General features: G+C 34.7%; 2 pseudogenes; both read left to right on the top strand.

Annotated features, from left to right (window-relative positions):
- Positions 1 to 2,090: 2,090 nt before the first annotated feature.
- On the top strand, positions 2,091 to 10,528 carry LOC144368451 (CCR4-NOT transcription complex subunit 7-like; annotated as a pseudogene).
- A 5,319-nt stretch (positions 10,529 to 15,847) lies between these two features.
- On the top strand, positions 15,848 to 16,340 carry LOC101971395 (immunoglobulin lambda variable 9-49 pseudogene; annotated as a pseudogene).
- Positions 16,341 to 22,706: the final 6,366 nt, after the last annotated feature.

Below are 22,706 nucleotides of genomic sequence, written 5' to 3'. Positions count from 1 at the left end.
GACAGACCATGAATCAGCTCATGAGCATAAACTTAAGTGTGGTCCCTGAGGAAATCCCAAGACAAGAAGGGATCAAGATAAAGGTGAGACTTATCCTTGTATAATGTTAACTCTTCATTAATTCATATTCATATTCATTCTCTCTCTCTCTCTCTCTCTCTCTCTCTCTCTCTCTCTCTCTCTCTCTCTCTCTCTCTCATATTTGACCACACACGACAGGACATGACCCTTGCTCTGAATGGCTGTCATGGTCTCTGGCCTAGGAAGTTTCAACAGGGTGAAATGAAGATGGAAAGGATTTCAAGGAGAGACCCCTCAGGGTTGGTTATAGTGTGGAATTTCTTTTACTACTCAGAAAAGGCCAGATGTTAGAGAGTATATATATGTTAATTTGTGCTCAGACATGGAGTCATATGTTACATTTAATTTTCTCATTGTCTCTTATTCCTACATGAAGAATTCATATCTTATAGAAATCCATAAGGCAATAAAATTTTATCTAGATAACAACATAAGTATAGACTTTTAAGCTGAAAAGCAAGTTTGAGATCATATTCTTTACTATCTGGTGTAACCCAGGGAGGTTTAGTGTGATATTTAAACCACTTACCTGAGGAAAAACCAGCTTTCCTTAACAAAATTTTCTTGTTAAACTATTTTAAGAAAGTCTTTCAGGATCTCTGGTGAGACACTTCTCAAAGCTGTTCATGATTAAAGTCAATGTTGACAAATACATTAAAATCTATAAGATTTGTTGAATCTGGATAACTGATTATAATCAAAGTGATACTGTTCTCATTCAATGTCAGAATATTAAATAGTTTTAAAGAAAATAATGGTAAAATATATAATAGTCATATCAAATATAAATTTTTACAGTTAATTGAATTTAAAAATAATGGATGGAATTGTACCCTTATTCTTTGCTGTGAATTTCTGTGTTTAAATTTTGATTATGGAAATATTGGCAATGGCAAAAGTGGTTAAAGTTTTTGGTTTAGAAATTTCCTCATACAGTGTTACCATGAAAGCAAATGTCCATCCAACTCATGGTAGTAAGTATTTTTCTAGTCGATTATTTGAATTCTGATCATACACAAAGATAGTGAGGTAGGGGCAGGAGCACAAGAAGGACTCAGAGACAAAGAGATCCTGTGGTCCAGAAATATGAATCCTCTTTGCAAATAAAATCTACTTGTGGTTCTGTACAGGGTATGGGAGGAGTTGAGGTAGGATGCCTAGGAAGAAGCTCAAAGAGATTTTGAATGTGAAAATAAATCTTTATCTTATCTTGACATAGTAAATAATCTAAAAGAGTTTATTTAGCTAGAAAAATGCTTTTATCATACACATGTATGTGATTTATCCCCATGGATACCATGTATGCAATTTTTTAAAAGACAAGATAAAGAAGAAAGGGGACCGAAGAAAAGCTAGCCAGAGACTTTGCATAACTCAGATGAGCAGTGCACATAAGGCAGGACAGGGAGATACCCAGTGGTGGGAGGTTATGAACAGAATGTGAAGATGTTCAGTACTGATGTCCTGTGAGAGGCAAAGGGCTCTCTGCCATCAGAAATGGGCTCCAGATGCTCAGGGTGAGCATGGTCAGGTGGTGCCAGCCACATGAGGGCAATTCACTGTGACTCTTCTCATTGTGTGTTTCTCCACTAGGAACTGAGTTCATTCAAAACAGAAATTCTGTTTTGTTTTGACACTTCTGTATATACAGAGCCCAGAACACAGCCTGACAAAAAGAAATAACTGCATGAGTATCCAGATTGACCTCATGAATTCACCAGAAGAGGAAACCCAGAGAAAAATAGAAGTAAGGCAAAGATCATGATTGATGCTCATTTCTAGACATTTAAAGTTGGGGTATTAAATTAATTCAAAAGGAGAAATTTGATCTTAGGTCTATGGAAGAGGTAAGTAATGTGGCCTTGAATGAGGGAAAGGTAACTAGTAGGATAGACTGGATTTCGTGGGTTTATGTGAAGACAGTACAGAACACATGATGGTTCTCCAGGTCCTGAGTAAAGAAACCACAGGGGCTGGTTGATGGGGGTAAAAAATTCTAAACACAGCAGATGGATTTCATGAACAAGTGCATTGCAGAGCAGGGTGAGTTGTATGATTACCTAGCAACATTTATATTAATTAAGAGCTTTTGAGATATTCATTAACAAAATGTCAAATCCAGAGGTCAAAATCCATCATGTGACTCCTCCAAATTGCAACTTTCAAGATCTCAACTCATGGTTCCACAAATGATTCCAATGCAAGACCTTGTGCATAAAGATTGAAGGATTTTTGGGCTTGCTGTCAACAGTAGAGCTCCTTCTGCACTGAATAAAGTGTATAAAGTAAGGAAATAATTGATTGGCAGAAAAGGTATGTGCTAAACTAGAATTCATTCTGCACAATATGGCATGTGAATAGCTCAGCAGATATAACCCTTCTTGTTCCCTTGTACTTCTGTTTATTAAATACTAAAACTGCTGTATTATCTAACATATAGATCAAAGCACACATTAGTTTATATTACAGTAGTTGGAATCCAATTATTGTTTCACAATGGTGAAGCACTAAGTATGTGTCTGATTCTAAATTTATTTATTAGTAAAAGGATATCACTTTTACATCTTCAATGAGTTACTAACACTGTATATTGTCACTTAATTGTATATTTACACCTCCTAAAGACGGACACAACTTCTTGAACTGGCAAAATACAGTATTTACACTCAATAAATTGGTCGCAAATTATACAAGGTTCAGACTATGCTTGTGTGTATGGAGACGGTGACCTGGTGAATTGTAGAAACCAGCTGAGGTCTCAGGGCTCTGAGCCAAGAGGGGTTCTGTGTCCCGTGACCTGTAAAGTACACTGTGGAACTGCCCTACATAGCCCCTACATAGCTCGTTAGTAAGGATCATTCATTCAAAGGAACCCTGGTCTGAGTGTTGGGTGCTACCTTCACTTTTTCATTTTTTTTTTCCAACAGGTAATACCTTGCCAAGAGCCATCCATGAAATGTGCATGAACCCAATCTACATGGAAGCCATTGGGTAGGAATGTCTGGAATCTGGGAACTCCCAGAGGTAATTCTGCTAGTTTGAGGCTGCCCACTATTTGTAACTTCCTACTCAGCTCTGTCAGGTTCAGCACTGCACTGTAAATGGGAAAACCCACTGGAGCTACACATTCACACAGCCTCTCAGAGACGGGTGTGGCTTCCCAAGATGGCAATCAACTTGTTTGCAGTGGGATAAGGTCCCATTGAAACCTTATTTCTGCCTTTGATACACTCCCCTTAAATAAAGAACCAAAGCCATTTTGTAGTTGTTCAGTTCCAGCTCTTAACAGGATTGAAGAATCTATCAGGTGCTCCTCTTTGAACCTCATTTCTGTCTCTTTCTCTTGTTTCTTTACTAATTGTTTCAGACTGTCTTTTTCTTAGGTGTCTAACAACCTTCTGAGAAGGAAACTACCCTGGCGAGGCTAGACACCCTGTGATATCTTGTGCCTAAATGTGGGGCAGCTCTGAAGGAAATTAAGAGGAAAGACAAGTTTAGATGAGCCAACCCCCCCCAAATCAGAGGGTGAACCCCAATTTAGAAAGAGAGTGGAGGTGGGGAAACGGTTCCACCAAAAGTTCTTACCAAAAAAAAAAAAAATATTTTTTCTCTCCATTCTTTCCAGAACTAACCAGCCAAGTTAAGAGAAGAATTTTAAGGTTAAAAAATATGTTCTAATTATGCTTTCTAATAGATTATTTTTTTGTTTTATAAGGATGATACTAAAAATAAGTCTGAAAATTATTAAAACAAGAAGCTGATAATCTGAAATATTTTATTTAACAATATTTTCATAGTTTTCAGATGTAATTTATCTATTAAAGCAAGCCTGTTTTATAACTAAATCATATAAAAATTAATTAACTGTATTTTGAATTCCTAAATAGGTTAAATCAAATAAAAGTTCTGATAAGTATTTGAATCATATGGTGGACTTCCACTTACAAAATTTATAAAAATATTTTTCCTTTTATCTATTTGTCTGATTTGTAAATGTGTAGACACAATGGTTATATTTACATTAAGACTGAATTTCATGATATCAAAATTGGCCTAAATTAATAAGTGCACTCATAATCTAAAATTAAAATAAAAATAGATACAAACACCTTTCCTTCATATTATTTAATAAAATTCTATTTAAGTTTGGTAACCAAATGAAAATACAGATGTCTTTAAAATTATTAATCTGATTTTTCCAGTTGGTTAAATAATTAATCAAGTCACTAATTCCTATACTGTATAAAATTTATGTCCATTTGCTTCTAACAATTTTCTTCAAAGGAAAAACATACCAAATACTGTTACCTACATTTGCTTGATGCCCTGACTTCTACAGTTAAAACTAAATGAATTAAATTTAAGGTAAATGGAATTAATTACATAAATCATTATAACAAGAAATACTTATTAAATTACAAAGTTAAGATGGTAACTGTTAAATGTAACATCAAGTATTCTTAACTCTTTTTTATTAGAGAGAGAGAGAGAGAGAGAAATATCTTTTTTGTAGATGAACACAACACAATGCCTTTATTTTCATGTGGTTTTATGCGAATCAAACCCTGGTGCGACGAGCACTCTACCACTGAGCACAATCCCAGCCCAGGTATTCTAAACTCTTTAATTTCCATGGGGTAGCATACATAAACATTATTGATGTTTTCATAGATTGGTAAAAAAGAGAGATTTAAAATTGTTTTATGTCATTACTAAAAACACGGTTACTAAGAGATGAAACCCAACAAGTATATTTCTATATACAAAAGGGTCCAAAATTTTTGACTACATTTCAATTAAAATATTTCATCTTATTAAAATAAAACAGTTTAACTAAATTCAGAAATTTACAAGGTTATTTCAAATATGAACAAAAAGAATGTTTTTCAGATAGGAAAGAGGAATTAGAAGGCTCTAAAAAAAAGAAATGTTTCTGGGTTATAAAATGTCTTTATATTGTGCAGACTTTAACAGAAATAAAAATGAAGATATTTCTGGATAAGAAAGGTTTTTTTTAATTTTTCTTTTTTTTTTTAGTGGTGCTAAAAATCGAACCAATTGCCTCACTCACGCAAATCAAGCACTCTATCACTAAGCCACAGCCCCAACTCCAAGAAAGCTTTTATATGGTGATACACAAGAGTGTCTAATGTAAATGACAAAGAAGGTCTGAGTAAGTAGAGGACAAGTTTGTATGTGATTAACTTGGAGATATGGATAGATAGATAGATAGATAGATAGATAGATAGATAGATAGATATAGAGATAGATAGATATACCAATTGAAACTATCTGAGATTTTTCACTAAGATTAAATATTGATATGCTTACATAAACTGAAGTTTAATCTATGCATTGAGAAAATAAGGATTTATTAAAACATTAATCTACTCCCATTCCAATAGAATAATTTCTTATGTCTGATGAGTTTTAAAAAAGTTTCTGATGAGTTTCAAAAAAGCTAATTTAAAAAAAAATAAGGTTTACACAATTTTGACTAAACAATAACTTATTTTAAAGTACCATTTTGCATTCCAGATTTCAAAGTTTTATTTAAACACTCTTTATGATTAATATGAAAACATCAGTGTAATTATGAAAAATTATTACTAATTTTTTATATATCAATTGTATCTCTGTTTCCTTAGTATATAAATCTTTAAAATATTATGGGGACAAGTGCATGGAGTACTGCATACGTGGTATATGTTAAGGGCATCTGAGTGGCAAACCACTCCCTTGTGCTAGGCATGTGATGGAAAACCGCTTACCCCATAGGCACAGCCTTGGGCATAAAGGCCACTTGTTGTAGTCCCTATGCTTGCTTCACGGCCCATTCCTCCATTGGTCGCTGCAAGGAGTATTTGCCAGAAATAGTATTGGTGGCTGCCTATAATCTGCTTAGCTACTGCCTGCCTATGTATACATAGTATCCGCACAATAAAATCAGACCTGCTTGGTATCTGGGGGTCTTGATTAGCAACTCCCCAGCCACACTCTCCTCTACACTGTTCCGTAGACCTCCTCCCTGGATGAGAGAGAGCCCACACAAAGTATAAGATTTAAGAGAACATTTTACTAAGCTGATACTCTCCAACCTAAAGTTTTCTACAAAAATGATCTCTTGCAAACTTACATAATTATAACAAATTAATTAAATTTTTAATTATGTAATTTGATACTTTATAATTAAATAAATGTTATTAAAACATTGTTCCTCTCTACACTGAGAAGTAAACTTAACTATATTTCTAAAAGGCAATTAAGAAACAGTAGCTTTTTAAAAGGATAACAATGTGAGATATAAAAATGTTTCAACACCTTCCCTACAGAGGGGATTAAAATTTCTCTTAACTTGTCTGTTTCATGTTTCAGATATAATATTAAATTATGTTAACTAATTTATATTAATCAAAAGTTATATATAAAAATTTTTATGAAGTAACATTTAAATAAGAAAGTAAGTTTAGTTTCAAAATTAAAACATCATACCTAACTTTTGCCAAGAGACCCATTTTATTTTATTTATTTTTTTAATTGTTCTTATTTTTAAAATACATAACAGTGGAATGCATCGCAATTCTTATTACACATATAGAACACAATTTTTCATATCTCTGTATATAAACTATGTTCAAACCAATTCATGTCTTCACACATGTACTTTGGATAATGATGTCTATCATATTCCACCATCATTTCTAACCCCCTGCCCCCTCCCATCCACTCCCACCCCTCTGCGCTATCTAGAGTTAATCTATTCTTCCCATGCTATCTCTCCCTACCCCGCTATGAATCAGTCACCTAATATCAGAGAAAACATTTGGCATTTGTTTTTGGGGGATTGGCTAACTTCACTTAGCATTATCTTTTGCAGCACCATCCATTTACCTGAAAATGCCATGATTTTATTCTCTTTTATTGCTGAGTAATATTCCATTTTGTATATATGCCACATTTTTTAATCTATTCATCTACTGAAGGGCATTTAGGTTGGTTCTACAGTTTAGCTACTGTGAATTGTGCTGCTATAAACATTGATGTGGCTGTGTCTCTTTAGTATGCTGTTTTTAAGTCCTTTAAATATAGACCGAGGAGAGGGATAACTGGGTCAAATGGTGTTTCCATTCTAAATTTTCCATGGAATCTCCATACTGCTTTCCAGATTGGTTGCACCAATTTGCAGTCCCACCAGCAGTGTATGAATGTGCCTTTTTCCCCACATCCTCTTCAACAAGTATTGTTGTTTATCTTCATAATAGCTGCCACTCTCACTGGAGTGAGATGGTATCTTAGTTTTGATTTGCATTTCTCTAATTGCTAGAGATGATGAATATTTTTTCATATATTTATTTATTGGATGAATATTCTCTTATGAAAAGTGTCTGTTCATATGATTGGCCCATTTATTGACTGGGTTATTAATTAATTAATTAACTATTTAGCTTTTTGAGTTCTTTATATACCCTAGAGATTAGTACTCTATCTGATATGTGAGGGGTAAAAATTTGCTCCCAAGATGTAGGCTCTCTATTCATCTCACAGATTGTTTCTTTTGCTGAGAAGAAACTTTTTAGTTTGGTTCCATCCCATTTATTGATTCTTGGTTTTAATTCTTGTGCTATAGGAATCTTATTAAGGAAATTGAACCTAATCTCACATGATGAAGATCAGGACCTACTTTTAAGATACTCCTTTTAAAAAAAAAATTAAGAAGTGTACATAAGAATCTCTTAAAATTCTACTATCCAGAGATAATTACTATTAACAATTAGTATAGAGCTTTCTGATCTGTTTTCTATGCATATATTCATAGATACACATGTTTTATAAATATATAATCATATTAATATTTTTAAAACTTATAAAATTATTTAAATTACTCATAATTAATATTCCTTTACAAATTACTTTTATTGTCAAAAATTCTTCATCATTGGGGCTGGGGCTATGGCTCAGTGGGGAAACACTCGCCTGGCACATGTGGGACCCTGGGGTTCGATATTCAGCACCACATAGAAATAGATGGATAGAATGAAGGTGTTATGTCCAATTGCAACTAAAAACATAAATTAAAAAATTCTTCAACAGATAGTTCATTTATCCAAAACTTTATATTGTACATTTAAATTGTTTTTTATTACTTTAAAAGCAAACCTATTAAGAACATTCATGTAGCTATATCTTTATACATAAAAATGATTTTTAACAGAAATCCCTTAAGATATCATTGCTAAATCTATGACAATTACAATTCTAAGACTTTTAAGTAATTTATTAAATCACTGTCCTGAAAGATACTGCCAATTCACATCTACCCAACAAATTTTAAAGATGCAAATGCCCCATATGTCAATCATCATTAAATTTGATGGTAATGAAATGTTTTCCTTAATTGGTAGGTAAAAACTATTTGTTCCTTCACTTTATTTTTTAATTATTAATAAATAAAAAATATTTTCCTATGCTTACTAAACACATGTGTTTCTTATTTTGGAAAGATATCTATTTATATCTTCCATATACTTTATAGAGGCTACCTCTCCTAAGTTAAAACTACCTCTCACCTCATTCCAGGTTAAACAATCATTAAAGTGACATTCAAAAGATAAATTTTTATTTACTATATTCCTAAATGTACTATATTCCTAAAATAAACAAAAAGACTATATATAAAAAGGTCAATTATATAAAATTATATTCCTTAATTCATAGTTATTATAATAATCACATATATTTTTACTCTTGTTAATTTTATATGGTATTTTCCTTATAAACCTTACAATTATTGTTTTTAACGCCTTATACAATTACCAAATATAATATAACAACTAAGTCAATTTAAGATAATAGGGCTATTATGTATAGGACAAACAAGTTGTAAAACTGACTTTCAACATTTGTAATGACCTAATTTTATACTTTTTTTTGTTCATCCTGTTACTAGAGACAAAATCAAATCATACACTTTTGGTTAAAAACTAGGCTTTTTTTTTTTTTCTGTAATGCCTCTTAAGCTTAATAACATTGAATTTAATCTGGAATGAGGTGAGAGGCAGCTTTAACTTAAGAGAGGCGGCTTCTCCATGACTCTGAAGTTTATAGAAAGAAGACCTTGCTGGGTTTCCCTGAGTACCCATCACCGCTTTCTGATGTACAGGTCTAGATTCATCACACCTCAATCTAAAACTTTAAGTTATTTTAGAAAAAAAAATATTCTATGGAACTGATAGAAGACTTAAGTTTTCCATTACTTTTTGATCTTGCTAACCATATTTTCCACCAATATTCTCTTATCAAGAAGGATAATTATGATGAAGATTTACAGGGCAGCATGGTGAGGCAGAGCTCTGACTCCCCTTACCCAAGTGCTGGACATGAGTTCTATGAAGAACCTGCTGCAGCCACTGGGTGCTGCCTCTATGGTAAGGAGGAGGAAGAGGAGAACCAGCTCACAGGTCCAAGTACATAAATAAAGAATATTTTTTTCTGAAACAAATCTTTAATTAAATATAACATTTTTATATTTGTTATTTAGATCCCTTGGTGCCCTCACTGTGCCAGCAACAACTGTAGATAGGAGCCAAAGAATTCGTAAAGTTTGGGCTTATAAACTGGATTAAGAGAAGAGAAAATTTGTCATTATTTGAAAATATAATTTTGTTGCTGAAAACACCAAATTTTCAGGTGTAGTTGCAAGACCCATTGAAGTTTTCGGGTGTAATGACAAACATCAACACCAACTATTGCAGTGTCATGTAAACTTTTTAAAGATAATTGAGCTAGGACTGACATTTAAAAATGAACAAGTATGAAAATGATATGTCATGAGCTTTGTAATGTTTTGAACAACCAATAAAAATAGAACAATGGCCTTCAGAAACTTCACTCTGACAGTTTAATTTTGAATTTAATTTGATACAGGACATATATGCCCCCAAATCTGTAGAACTACTAATATTATCTGATATCTAGTCTAAAAAGAAACATAAAGAGGAAAGAATTCAGACCCAGTATTTGCATAACTTCTTATGACTTTGAGAGTGGTCCTCTATAAAGGGGTTAAATGATAATCATTTCTCAATGGTTAGGACTTTGGCTATATAATAAAAATCCTGAGCAACTCTAATTTTCCCAAAAAAAAAAAACTTGACATTTTTGAGATCCTTCAATTATTTTTTCTGTCATTTATGATGTGAATATTTCATAAAGAGCTGAAAAAAATCTTAAAGGTGGATTACAGGAAGTTGCTGAACAATTAGAGTTGACACAGATAGGACACAACATCAGGCAGGATCTGATTTGTTGCTTACTGCAATGGCCTTTTTCAAAGTGAGAGATATTCTTTGAAGATGATACCAGATATTGTGGTCATTTGTATGACTTTTATTCTAGTTCATCCTATGTATAAAGTGCATATAAAGAGGAATCCAACAAGCAGTCTTGACATGAAAGAGTTACTTTATTTTATTTTAGGTACACACATGCTTGTATATAGGTTTTATATCTGGTTGAATACCTTGAACAATAGATACCCACACCACCACCACCCACACTGTGGCCCATCTTGCTTTTGGCTTTTCACTGCTAAGTATGATCACTCCTGTCACAGATCTCAATAAACAGAAGTATATCCAGGTTAAATTTTACCTTAATCTAATATACTTGCTAGTAAGCATGAGTGACAGAATAGCTAAAGCTACATCATATTGACTACTTTGGTAATAATAATAATGAGACAATTTGATACCTACTTTAGCTCGTTTTTTTCCCCTTTCCTAGCACTGTCTGCGATTTATTTCCAAGTTTCATGTCTCTCCCTTCAATTCTGCAAGAGTTTTATCTATTTGAGATTGTAGACGATCAGTTTTGCACCTTAGAGAATGATCTCATCTCTCAGTTTTATCAGAAATTGTGTTTTTTTTTTGCTCCTAGTTAGAAAAATTACACCTTTCAAATTTATACAGTTTTTTTAACCTATAGAACATAGAATGTACACTGTGCAAACTGTCAATTCAACAAAACTAACAAAAAACACCTAAGAAATTACTAAGGTGTCTGTTCATTTTCTTAGCCCATTTGTTGATTAGATTATTTGTGGTTTTGTTGTTATTGTTTGTTTTGTTGTTATTGTTTGTTTTGTTTTGTTTTGTTTGGGGCTGAATGTTTTTAGTTCTGTATATATCCTGGAGATTAATGATCTGAGGTTCATATGGTAAAGATTTTCTCCCATTCTGTAGGCTCTCACTTCATATTATTGATTATTTTCTTTGCTGAAAAAAAAAAGCTTTTCTTTAATTTGAATCCATCCCATTTTTTGATTTTGATTTTACTTCTTCTGCTTTAGGATTATTGTTAAGAAAATCACCCTACTTTTTCTTCTATTAGGTTAAGGGTCTCTGTACTAGTGCCTAAGTCTTTGATGCACTTTGAGTTGATTTTTGTGCAGGGTGAGAGATAGGGGTTTAATTTCATTTTTTTTCATTTGGATTTCCAGTTTTCCCAGAACCATTTGTTGAGGAGGCTACCTTTTATCCTATGAATATTTGGGGGGATTTGTCTAGGATGAGATAATTATATTTATGTGGTTTCTCTCTGTGTCTTCTGTTCTCTACAATTGGTCTATGTGTCTGTTTTGGTACCAATACCTCGCTGTTTTTATTACTATAGCTCCATATTATAAATTAAGATCTGGTGTTGTGTTGCCTCCTAGTACACTCTTCTTGCTAAGGATTGCTTTGGTTATTCTGGATCTCTTATTTTTTCCAAATAAATTTTTGGAAAAAAATTGTTATTTTCTATTTCTATAAATAATGTCATTGGGGTTGGGGTTGGGGTTGGGGTTCAGTTGTAGAGTGCTTGTCTTAGCACACATGAGGCACTGGGTTCAATCCTCAGCACCAGATAAAAACGAAATAAAGATATTGTGTGTCCACCTTCAACTAAAAAATGAATATTAAATCCCATTGGGATTTCCATATAGGAATTGCATAAAATCTGCATTACAATTTTGGAAGTATGGCCATTTTGAAAATATTAATTAAGCCTATGGGAGATATTTCCATCTTCTAAGATCTTCTTCAATTTCTTTAGTGTTCTGTAGTTTTCACTGTAAAAGTTTTTCACCTCTTTTGCTAATCTATTCCTGAGTATCTGATTTTTTTTGAGACTATTATGAATGGGGTAGTTTCCTAATTTCTTTTTCAGTGGATTCATCACTGATGTATAGGAATGTATTTGATTTATGGGTGTTGATTTTATATCCTGCTACTTTGAATTCATTTATTAATTCTTGAAGCTTTTTCCTGATGGAATTTCTTGGATCTTCTAAATATAAAATTATGTTGTTGAAAAATAGTGATAGTTTGAGGTCTTCTTTTACTATTCATAAACCTTTAATTTCTTTCATCTGTCTTATAGCTTTGGATTCAGTTTCCAGGACCATATTAAAAAGAAGTGTGTCTTCTTCCACATTTTAGAGGGAATGCTTTCAGTATTTCCCATTTAGAATGAAGTTGGCCTTGGGTTTAGCATAGATAGGTTTTACAATGTTGAGATATATTCCTAAGATCCCTAGTTTTTCTAGTGTTGTAAACATAGAAGAGTGCCATATTTTATCAAATGCTTTTTCTACGTCTATTGAGATATCATATGATTCTTGTCTTTAAGTCTATAGAATCACATTTATTGACCAAACTTGCATCTCTGTGATAAACCCCATTTGATCATGGTGCATTATGTTTTTAATGTTTTCATATATAATTTGCCAAAATTTCATTGAGATTTTTTTGAGTCTATGTGATGAATCAGGGATATTGGTCTTTCTTTTATATGTCTTTTTCTAGTTTGGATATCAGGGTAATACTAGCCTCACAGAATAAGTTTGGAAGGATTCTCTACTTTTCAATTTTATGGAATAATTTGAGGAGTATTAGTGGTTCTTCTTTGAAGATCTTATAGAACTCAATTGATAATTCATCTGGTCCTGGGCTTTTCTTGGTCGATAGGCTTTTGATGGCATCTTCTATTTCATTGTTTGAAATTAATCTATTTAAATTATGTATGTCCTCCTGATTCAGTTTGTGTAGGTCATATGTCTCTATAAATTTGTTTCTGTGTCGAGATTTTCTATTTTATTGGAGTATAAATTTTCAAAATGTTTTCTAAGTGTCTTCTATATTCAGTAGTGTCCTTTTGTATTCTGTCACCACCAGAGAGCACTGCAGGACTGCCTTGTGGTTCCCACACAACTGTTCAGTTAGGACCATTCACTCAAATGAGCCCTAATCTCATCTCTGGACCCACTGTGCTCTGATGGGGACTTAGCAGCTGTGTTCTGTCAGGCTTGACTAAGTCCCTGGAGAAGAGACCTTTGTCTCATCTCATCAGGTGCTTCCTGCCAGGGTTCCCTCAAGGAGGAAACTAACTTCATTCTTTCTCACTCTGCAGTGTGTGCTGCATTCCAACACCAGGGCTCAGCAAGAGCCTGGGGCAACCATCATGGAAAAAGAGTTGCATTAACATCCCTCCTCTACCATAGGGTGAAAAATTAAAGGACACCTAGAATAGCTCAGCCTCACTATGAGAATTGGGGAGTGTGTCCACTAAAAACTAGAGTTCTCTTACACCTCATTACTGCATTAACATCAATCTTCAGCATCTCAATTATTAGTTCACATCAATCACTCAGTCTCAGAACCCATGAGAAAAATTTCTCCCCCCATTATCTTATCCTATACTCCTATCTGTGTTTGAAAGTTTCCTCTCAAGCTTGTATTGAGTCAATTACCCTCTGTCTCTACATCTCCTGAAGCACCTGCCAGACTCACCTACCCCTGGAACAGTGGCTCTACTTTCAGCAGCTCTTACATACAGTGATACCAATAGATTACATGCAACCTGTCCTGGTGTCTTCTATGCTACTCAGACTCATGAAAAGTATCAGGATTCTGGTTTTCCCATAAATTTACCTGGAAAAAAGATGCCTGGACAAGCACACATTTGTTCTGAATATGTCTGAGCTATAGCCTGAGCTGATTTTTATGTAATTCATGGCATAATAGCCCTAAGATTTACTCAGTGCTGCTAACTCACAGGGGAAGAAGAGATAACTCTACTCTGTGTTATACATGGTGCTAAAGTCATAAACCAGAAAATCAAATTCATGATGTATGTTCACAGGACATTCTTAGTGGCTTTCTGATGTACATAATAATGAAATCATAGCACAAATCATATATATATATGTATATATATATATATATATATGCAAATCATATATATATATATATGATTTAATTATAAACTACCCAATGTGCTATGAAGAATCATACATGTGTAATGTAAAAGCACAACAAAGCACAACTTTATATGTTTGTGCCTTTTAGGTGATGTCTTCTTATATTTTTAATAAGTATTCATAAATGGTTAAAAGTCCCCCTGAAAAGAACAGTGTAGCAGAAAAAATTGTGCACACCCTAATCCCTGGATTCTATGAATATGCTAGTGTATACAATAACGTGATAATAAATTACACATAAAATTAATGTTACTAATCTGCTCATATTAAGGTCAGGAGGAGGTAATCCTGAAATTTATCTGGAGTCAGTGGGATCATGAGGGTCCTTAAAAGTGGAAGAAAAGGTTAGAAGAATCAACTAGAGTGGTGTGATTTGAGAAGGTCTCCATTTAGGATTTCTGGTTTGAAGATGGATACAGGGACCAGCCAAGGAATGTGGGTAATACCTAGTTTTTAGAAAATGCAAGAAAATAGTATCTCTCCTGGAGCCTGCAGAAGGCAGTGCAACACTGTCAACATGCTGAAGTTAACCCAGTGAGATTTGTGTCCTCTTCTGACCTATGCAAATGAAAGATAAATAATTTCTGTTGATTTATTCTTCTTAATTTGTAGTCATTTCAATTATAGGTATATATGCCAAATTTTCCTCTTTGCCCAGTAGCTCGGTATTTATGAGAAAATGTCATTCATTTGATCAGGTTCACACAAACTCTAATGTGGGGTGCTGGATGTATCTTTGGGCAAGTGTCTTACCCAGTTCAGCCAACTTATATTTGGAAAGAAGGATATAATGATAGAACATGAAAAAACAGTTTAATTATGACCACCTGAGTTGGTTTTCCAAAATGACCCTAAGCAGTGAGAACATTGAGCTCTATGCTCCTTTTTCATGATACTTTTCATATTTGATTATTGGTTTCTGGTGAATTTTTGGTGGAAAACAAACTCTCAAATTACCACATGCAGTGAATTATTACACTGCATGTGGTAATTCACTGAGCACAATAACTGACAGAGAAATATCTTCATCAGTATTTTTAATATTCAAATGAAAAGGTAAAAAGTCAGAGTCAGGATCCAAGAGAAGATTAAACTTTTACGTGTAATTTTCAGGAGATCATGGAACACTTTCTTGGAGACACTTGAAGAATGTTCACAGATTGAGATGTCCCCGGAGGACTTCACATCTAAACAGGGGTGGGCAGAGGAGATGAACCCTGTGTCACTGATGTGGGCTCAGCAGAGCCCCACCACTTGCTTCCTCCCAGGTTCTGCCCATCAGGCAAACGAAAGCATCACAACAGCCCAGATTTCCTTTTACATCATTCCAGGCCTAGAAAAGCAGCCAGTGAGAGGTAGTGGGTGGAGTCACATTTGCATGAGCTGCTCCACCCTGAGGCCAGTGGGGAGGGATAAGAAAGGCTGAGGGCAGCCCACAGCAGCTCTGGACTCATGAAACTGTCCAACATGGTCAGGACTCTTCTTCTCCTTGTGATGCTCACTAACTGCTCAGGTAGGGATAGATCTCTGTGCCCCATGGCAGACCCCTTTTCTGAGTTTATCCTCACTGGTTTAGATCCCCAAACACATGTATAGTGGCTCTGTTTTCTACCATGATGTGTCTATGTTTACAGGGTCCCTCTCCCAACCTGTGCTGACTCAGCCTCCCTCTGCATCTGCCTCCCTGGGACAAACAGCCAAACTCACCTGCACCCTGAGCAGTGGCTACAATAGTTATGTGGTGAACTGGTTCCAGCAAAGCCCAGGGAAGAGCCCCCATTTTGTGATGCATGTGGGCAGTAGTGGCATTGTGGGATCCAAGGGGGATGGAATTCCTGATCGCTTCTCAGGCTCAGGCTCTGGCCTGGATCGGTACCTGACCATCCAGAACATCCAGGAAGAAGATGAGAATGTCTACTACTATGGGGCAGACCATGGCAGTGGGAGCAGCTTCATGTAATGCACAGTGACACAGGCAAGGGGGAAATAAGACAAAAACTCCTAGGAGCTTCCTTATCATGACTAATAATATCTAACTTCCCATATATTTCATAAATTTAATTCACATTAAATATTCCTCATATAAAAATACATTCTTAGCAGTAGTTGAAATATTGATTCTGATTTGGAGATGTGTGTTTATTCCCAGTCGTGAGTATGCTGTTGTAATTTTATTTTAGAGATTTTAATGCTCTTTACATATATGTACATCATATAATTCATTTTGTCACCATCTTCTGTTTCTTTTGTCCATATTCAAAAAAATATGAGTATTGCACACAGTGGTGGGATCTGAATATTTCCCTTGAAATTCCAGATCTTGACCCTGACTAATAGGGTAACATACACAAATTTTCCACCTGGGCTTCACCCACCTTGCTACCTTCCACCACTTACTTGTGCACAGAACTCTCAAGGTGTGTATTTCTGACTTTTATAGACAGGTAAAAACAGAGAGAACTGATACAACACCCAAGATAGGGTATTCTAAGCCTTCTCTGCATCCAGGGTGCCTTTGGGATTTGCCTCATTGCCATCCTTTTAGTCAATTTATTTGTGTGCATGTAAAATCACTCTGCAATGTGTTTCTGTTTCTAATTACCTAGATCAAAATCAAATCTTGAGGTTAATACTGACTTTGCTTGAGACATCAGTCATTTTCAGAGGTACCAGACAGATTATATTTAGGGTCACTTCACCACAAGCTGAGGAATTTCCATGAACACTTCACATTTTCTGATTCATAACAGTTAGTCACAGAACAAAATGAAAACTCTATTTTTTAAAAGGTTACAGTATTATTATAGAGAATACAAATCATAACAATTCAGTTAAAGAGACCAAAAAGTCTGCTTCTTGGAGTTTGCTGATTTTAAGCATCTTTATCCTCAGGATTCCCCCACTCTCTTGATATTTTCATAGAATTAACAAGCACAAAAGTTTATTCAGAAAATGTGAGTTCATGGTATTTGTTGAGTCTTTATTCCTTAAACACATAAATATAATTCTAATAAATTAAACTCAATCTCCAATCTCCTCAACTTCATGAAGGTGAGGAGAATTTTTTGTAGAATGCAGTCAACACTCCAAATTTCTAATGATCTCTTGTCTTTCTAGTATAGCCATCCTGCTTTCTTAAACCACCTGAATGATCTGATAAGCATAAACTTGGGGGTGGTCTGTTCTAACCCAGCAGGGGCCAGGAGAAAAACCAGACTTGTAATTCCACAATATCAACACTTAACACACACACACACACACACACACACACACACACACATTACAGTGCATTTGGACATTTATGTCAGAACATGACCCTTTCTCTGAATGATAAGGCCTTGGAAGTTCTGCTAGTATGAAATGAAGACAGGAAGCATGGCAAGGAGCAGTCCCTCAGGGTCGGTTGCTAGGGTAGAATACTCTGGTGAGACACTTTCAAAGTTGTTCTTGATTATAGTCAATGCTTTATTCAAATACTTTAGAAATGATATTAATCATTATTGATTACAAATAACTGATAACAATCAAAGTGATACCCTTCTCTTTCAATGTTAAAATATTAAGTATTTTTAAAAATAGATAGCAATAGATATATCACATGTAAATATGTACAGTAAATCAAATATTAAAAATGAGGAAAATTATATTCATTCTCTTTTTAATCCATATTATTTTAGATATTTTTAATGTATAATTTTGATTATGTTTTTAAATGATAATACAATCTACTATTGGGATTGATGAATTGGCTTTTCATTACATTTAAAATCCCTTGGTCTGGTATAATTATGGTAGGATTCATTTGTCCAAAGTTTTCATTATCAAGCAAGACATTTAATACAATGTCCTATACAGAGCTTCCTTTCCTATGAAATAAAGGGAGAATCTGGGAACTTTTCATGAATATTCTCCAAAAATAAGAAGAAAAGACCTTTCAAAAATAGAATATATAATTGATACTTTAAATTTTTGCTCTAAGAAAATTTGAAAGAAACTTTTGGGGCTTTTTAAATTATTTGTTCTTTTTAGAAATACATTACCATACAGTGTAATTTGAAATATTATACATACATGGAATATCACTTATTCTAACCCCATTCTTGCAGTTGTACATGATGTGGAGTTTCACAGATCATGTATTTATTTATGAACATAAAAAAGTTCTGTCTTGTTCATTATATTTTCTTTTCTACTCCCATCATCCTCCCTTCCTGTCATTCCTCTTTATCTAATACAATAAACTTCTATTTTTTTTTTCTCCCACCACCTTATTGTGTGTCAGTATCCACATATCAAAGAGAACATTCAGCCTTTGGTTTGGGGGATTGGTGTATTTCAGGTTAGTGTGACAGTCTTCAGTTCAACCAGCAAAGGCCATAATTTCATTATTCATTATATCTGTGTACTCTTATTCTTTGATGAAAATTTTTATGTTTAAATTTTAGTTATGGAAGTATTGGAAAAACTATGTTTATTTCTTAGGTTTAAAAATTGTCCTATTTGCAATAAATTGATGACCACCCAAGTCCTCATGGTAGAACTTCTATAGTAGATAATTTGGAGCCTAGTCATAAATAAACATAGAAGGGGATGAGCAGAAGGACCAAAAGGATTCAGAGACAAGGGAATCTTGTGGTCCAGGAATAAGAATCATCTTTACAAATGGAATCTATTTGTGGTTCTGTACAGGCTATAGGAGGAGGAGTTAAGGTAGAATGGCAGGGGAAAAGCTCACAAAGACTTTGAATGTGAAAACAAATGTTTATTTACTCGTAATGTGGAAAAGAAATATAGAGTTTAGGTAGAAAAATCGTTTTATCACAAACATGTATGTGAAATATCCCATCAAATACCATGATTGTAATGAAATAAAAATGAGAAAAATGGTGGAGAAAAACTCCCCAGGGACTCTGTATGACTCAGGTGAGCAGTGTACCTGGAGAAGGAACAGGAAAATACACAGCAAGGGGAGGTTTTAGACAGTCTGTGGAGATGTTCAATGCTATTGTCTTATGAAAGGAAACAGGCTCTCAGCTATCAGACATGAATTCTAGATGCTCAGGGTGAGCCTGGTTACTGTAGTGTCAGCCACATGATACTTCTGGGTGACTCTGCTCACTCTATTGGGTGCTTCTCCACTAGGCGCTAAGCTCATTAAAAAGGCAATTTTGACACTTCTGAATATACTGAGCTCAGGAGACAGTCTGGCAAATGGAAAAAACTATATGGGAGCTCATATTGACCTGTGAATTCACCAGCAGAGGAAACCCAGGGGAACAGGATTAAGGCAAAGGTCATGATTGAACCTGATTTGTAGACATTTAAATTTGAGGTTCCAAATTGATTCAAGAGAAAGTCAAATAAGAAATTTGACCTTAAGTGCTGGGGTTGTGGGTCAGGGGTTGTGGCATAGTGCCTGGCATGTGTAAGGTACTGGGTTTGATTCTCAGCACCACATACAAATGAATAAAATAAAGGTACACTGACAACTAAAACATGAAAGAAGAAAGAAAGAAAGAGAGAGAGAGAGAGAGAGAGAGAGAGAGAGAGAGAGAGAGAGAGAGAGAAAGAAAGAAAAAAAGAAAGAAAGAAAGAAAGAAAGAAAGAAAGAAAGAAAGAAAGAAAAAAAGAAAGAAAGAAATTTGACTTTAGGGCCCAGATAAGAGTTGAAGAAAATCAACTTTAGCATAGTGAAGGTGACCAGTAGGATGGACTAGATTTCAAGAGTTTATGTGGAGACAGTGAAAAAGGATATAATGGGCCCCTACATCCTGAATAAAGAAAACACAGGAGTGGGTGGTAGGCAGTACAAACTCTGAGCAGAGAAGACAAACTCCATGAGCAAATGTACTGCAGAGCAGGATGAGTTGTATGAACTTCTAGCAACATTTATATTAAGTAAGAGCCAGTGTGTTATCCATCAACAAAATGTGAACCCCCCAGGTCAAAATCTATGATGTGACCCCGCAACACACAACTGAAACATTAAAGGCCTCAACCCAAAATCTCACAAATAATTCTGGTGGGAGAATTTGTGCATAAATAATGAAGGATTTTTGAGACACCTGCTGGAGCTCAGCTTCCAGCATAGGACCTCCCTTATGACCAAAAGACTACCACATGAGGCCAGGCCCCATTTCAGATCTCCCTACAGCAGCCTGCTCAGGACCCAGGTTCACAGTAGGCCCAAGTCCATTCCTCTACCTGCAGACACCCACCAGAGCCCAGCCTCCAGCACAGGACTGCCCCTTCCATCCACCAGGCTACCACAGGGAGGTCAGTCCCAGTTCAGGTCTTCCCACATCAGCTGTGTGAGAACCAGGTCCATGGTAGGTCTAAGTTCACCCCCCAACACCTGAGAGCCTAAGCCTAACCTACTTCCATCTTGGTACACTGAAGTCATCACTATAGCCTTCCCTACACAGTAGCCCCTACCTTTTTGACAATAGGCAGGGCCCAGGAGCAGTTGCATATCAGAGAAGGCATACCAAAGAGAGTTTGAGGCTCATCTCTTCAGCCCCATCTCTGTAAGACATTGCATCCATCTTGGGGCACCTCAACTATTATCTCAAGTTACCTTGGCTATTGCCGCCACCACCTTTAGTTGCTGTAGCATACATTGAGGGAAACCAACAGGGTCTGGAAGCCCAAAATCAAGGTGAGGAAAAGACAATCTGCATGAATAATACAAGGATATAGGTTAGAAACTATAATATCTCAGATCCACTCTGAAAGAAAGGAAGACACATAGACAACACGAATAAACAATGGAGGAAATTTCCCCAAACAAACCAGGACGCTATAATAACTGAAACCATGGACAGCAAAGTTGATGAAATGTCAGAGAAGGAGTTTAGAAGGTTCATAATTAAAATGATCTGTGAATTAAAGAATGACCTAAATGAGCAAATACAGGAAAAAAATTGATCAGTCCAACAATGAGATAAGAGAGGAAATACAGATAGCAAAAAATTACTTTAAGAAAGAGATAGAGACTGTGGGAAAAAAACACTCAGAAATCCTTGAAATGAAGGATACAATAAACCAAATTAAAAACTCAATAGAAAGCATAACCAACAGAGAAGATCACTTGTAAGAAAGAACGTCAGATAATGATGACAAAGTACACAATCTGGAAAATAAAGTTGATCACACAGTGAAGATAATAAGAAACCATGAACAGGACATGCAAAGATTATGGAACAGCATCAAAAGATCAAATCTAAGCATTATTGGGATAGAGAAAAGCACATACTTTCAATCCAAATGAATGCAATAAGATAATATGAGAAAATTTCCCAAGCATGAAGAATGAATTGAAAAAACAAATACAAGAAGCTTACAGGATATCAAATGTACAAAATTACAACAGATCTACACAAAAGCTAGCATACAGAATAAGGATAAAATCTTAAAAGCCACAAGAGAGAGGAATCGGATCACATATAGGGAGAGACAAATTTGTACCTCAGCAGATTTTCAACCCAGACTGTCAAAGCCAGGAAATTCTGGAACACCATATACCAAGCTCTGAAAGAAAATGTATGTCAACCAAGAATCTTATATCCAGTAAAATTAAGCTTTACATTTGATGATGAAATAAAAATCTTCCACTCAGTTAATTCTATCATGGATTAATTCATGGAGTAAGTTAAGGCTAAAACCCAATCACTTCTCCTCCAGACTTTCTTGCATTATCTCACCCATGAGCTTTGGGGGAACATTCAAACCATAACACTCTGGCAGTGTCAAGTTTTCATCAACTTTCCTTTAGGTTTTAGAAATACATGAAAAGTTTGACAGTTTTTACTTCATGGTTTTAAATAATATTTCAAAACTACACTAATCAAGATGTGATGCAAGCATATGAATAAACACATCATTAAGTCCACACATTTCTAGTCAATTTATTTTTAATAATGTTACCAATTGAATATGATAAATAAAATATAAAGTTATTGGTTTTTCAGGAAATATTCTTTTTGTGTGTCTACGTGAAACCATCACATAGACACACAAAAAAGAATAAATTTAGACCCCTGTTGCACAAATATTCAAAGATTAAATCAAAATATATTAAAAACCTATATACAATGGGTGAAACCATAAATTAACCCTTATAATAAAAGTATTAGGGAAAAAAAATTTGAGAAACAGGTATATAAATGGATTGTTGGATGTGACCAAAAAAAATATGACAAAGGAAAAAATTTGAATATCATCTTATTAGAATTAAAACAACAAAAAATATGGTCACATCTACAGACATGTCAAGACAATGAAAAGTCAACATATAAATGGGAGAAATATGTGCAAATTATATAGA

Source organism: Ictidomys tridecemlineatus, chromosome 2 (assembly GCF_052094955.1).
Source record: "Ictidomys tridecemlineatus isolate mIctTri1 chromosome 2, mIctTri1.hap1, whole genome shotgun sequence".
NCBI classification, from domain to species: Eukaryota; Metazoa; Chordata; class Mammalia; order Rodentia; family Sciuridae; genus Ictidomys; species Ictidomys tridecemlineatus.
The sequence above is the reverse complement of the archived record's forward strand: the minus strand, read 5'-3'. Positions and strand labels throughout refer to the sequence as shown.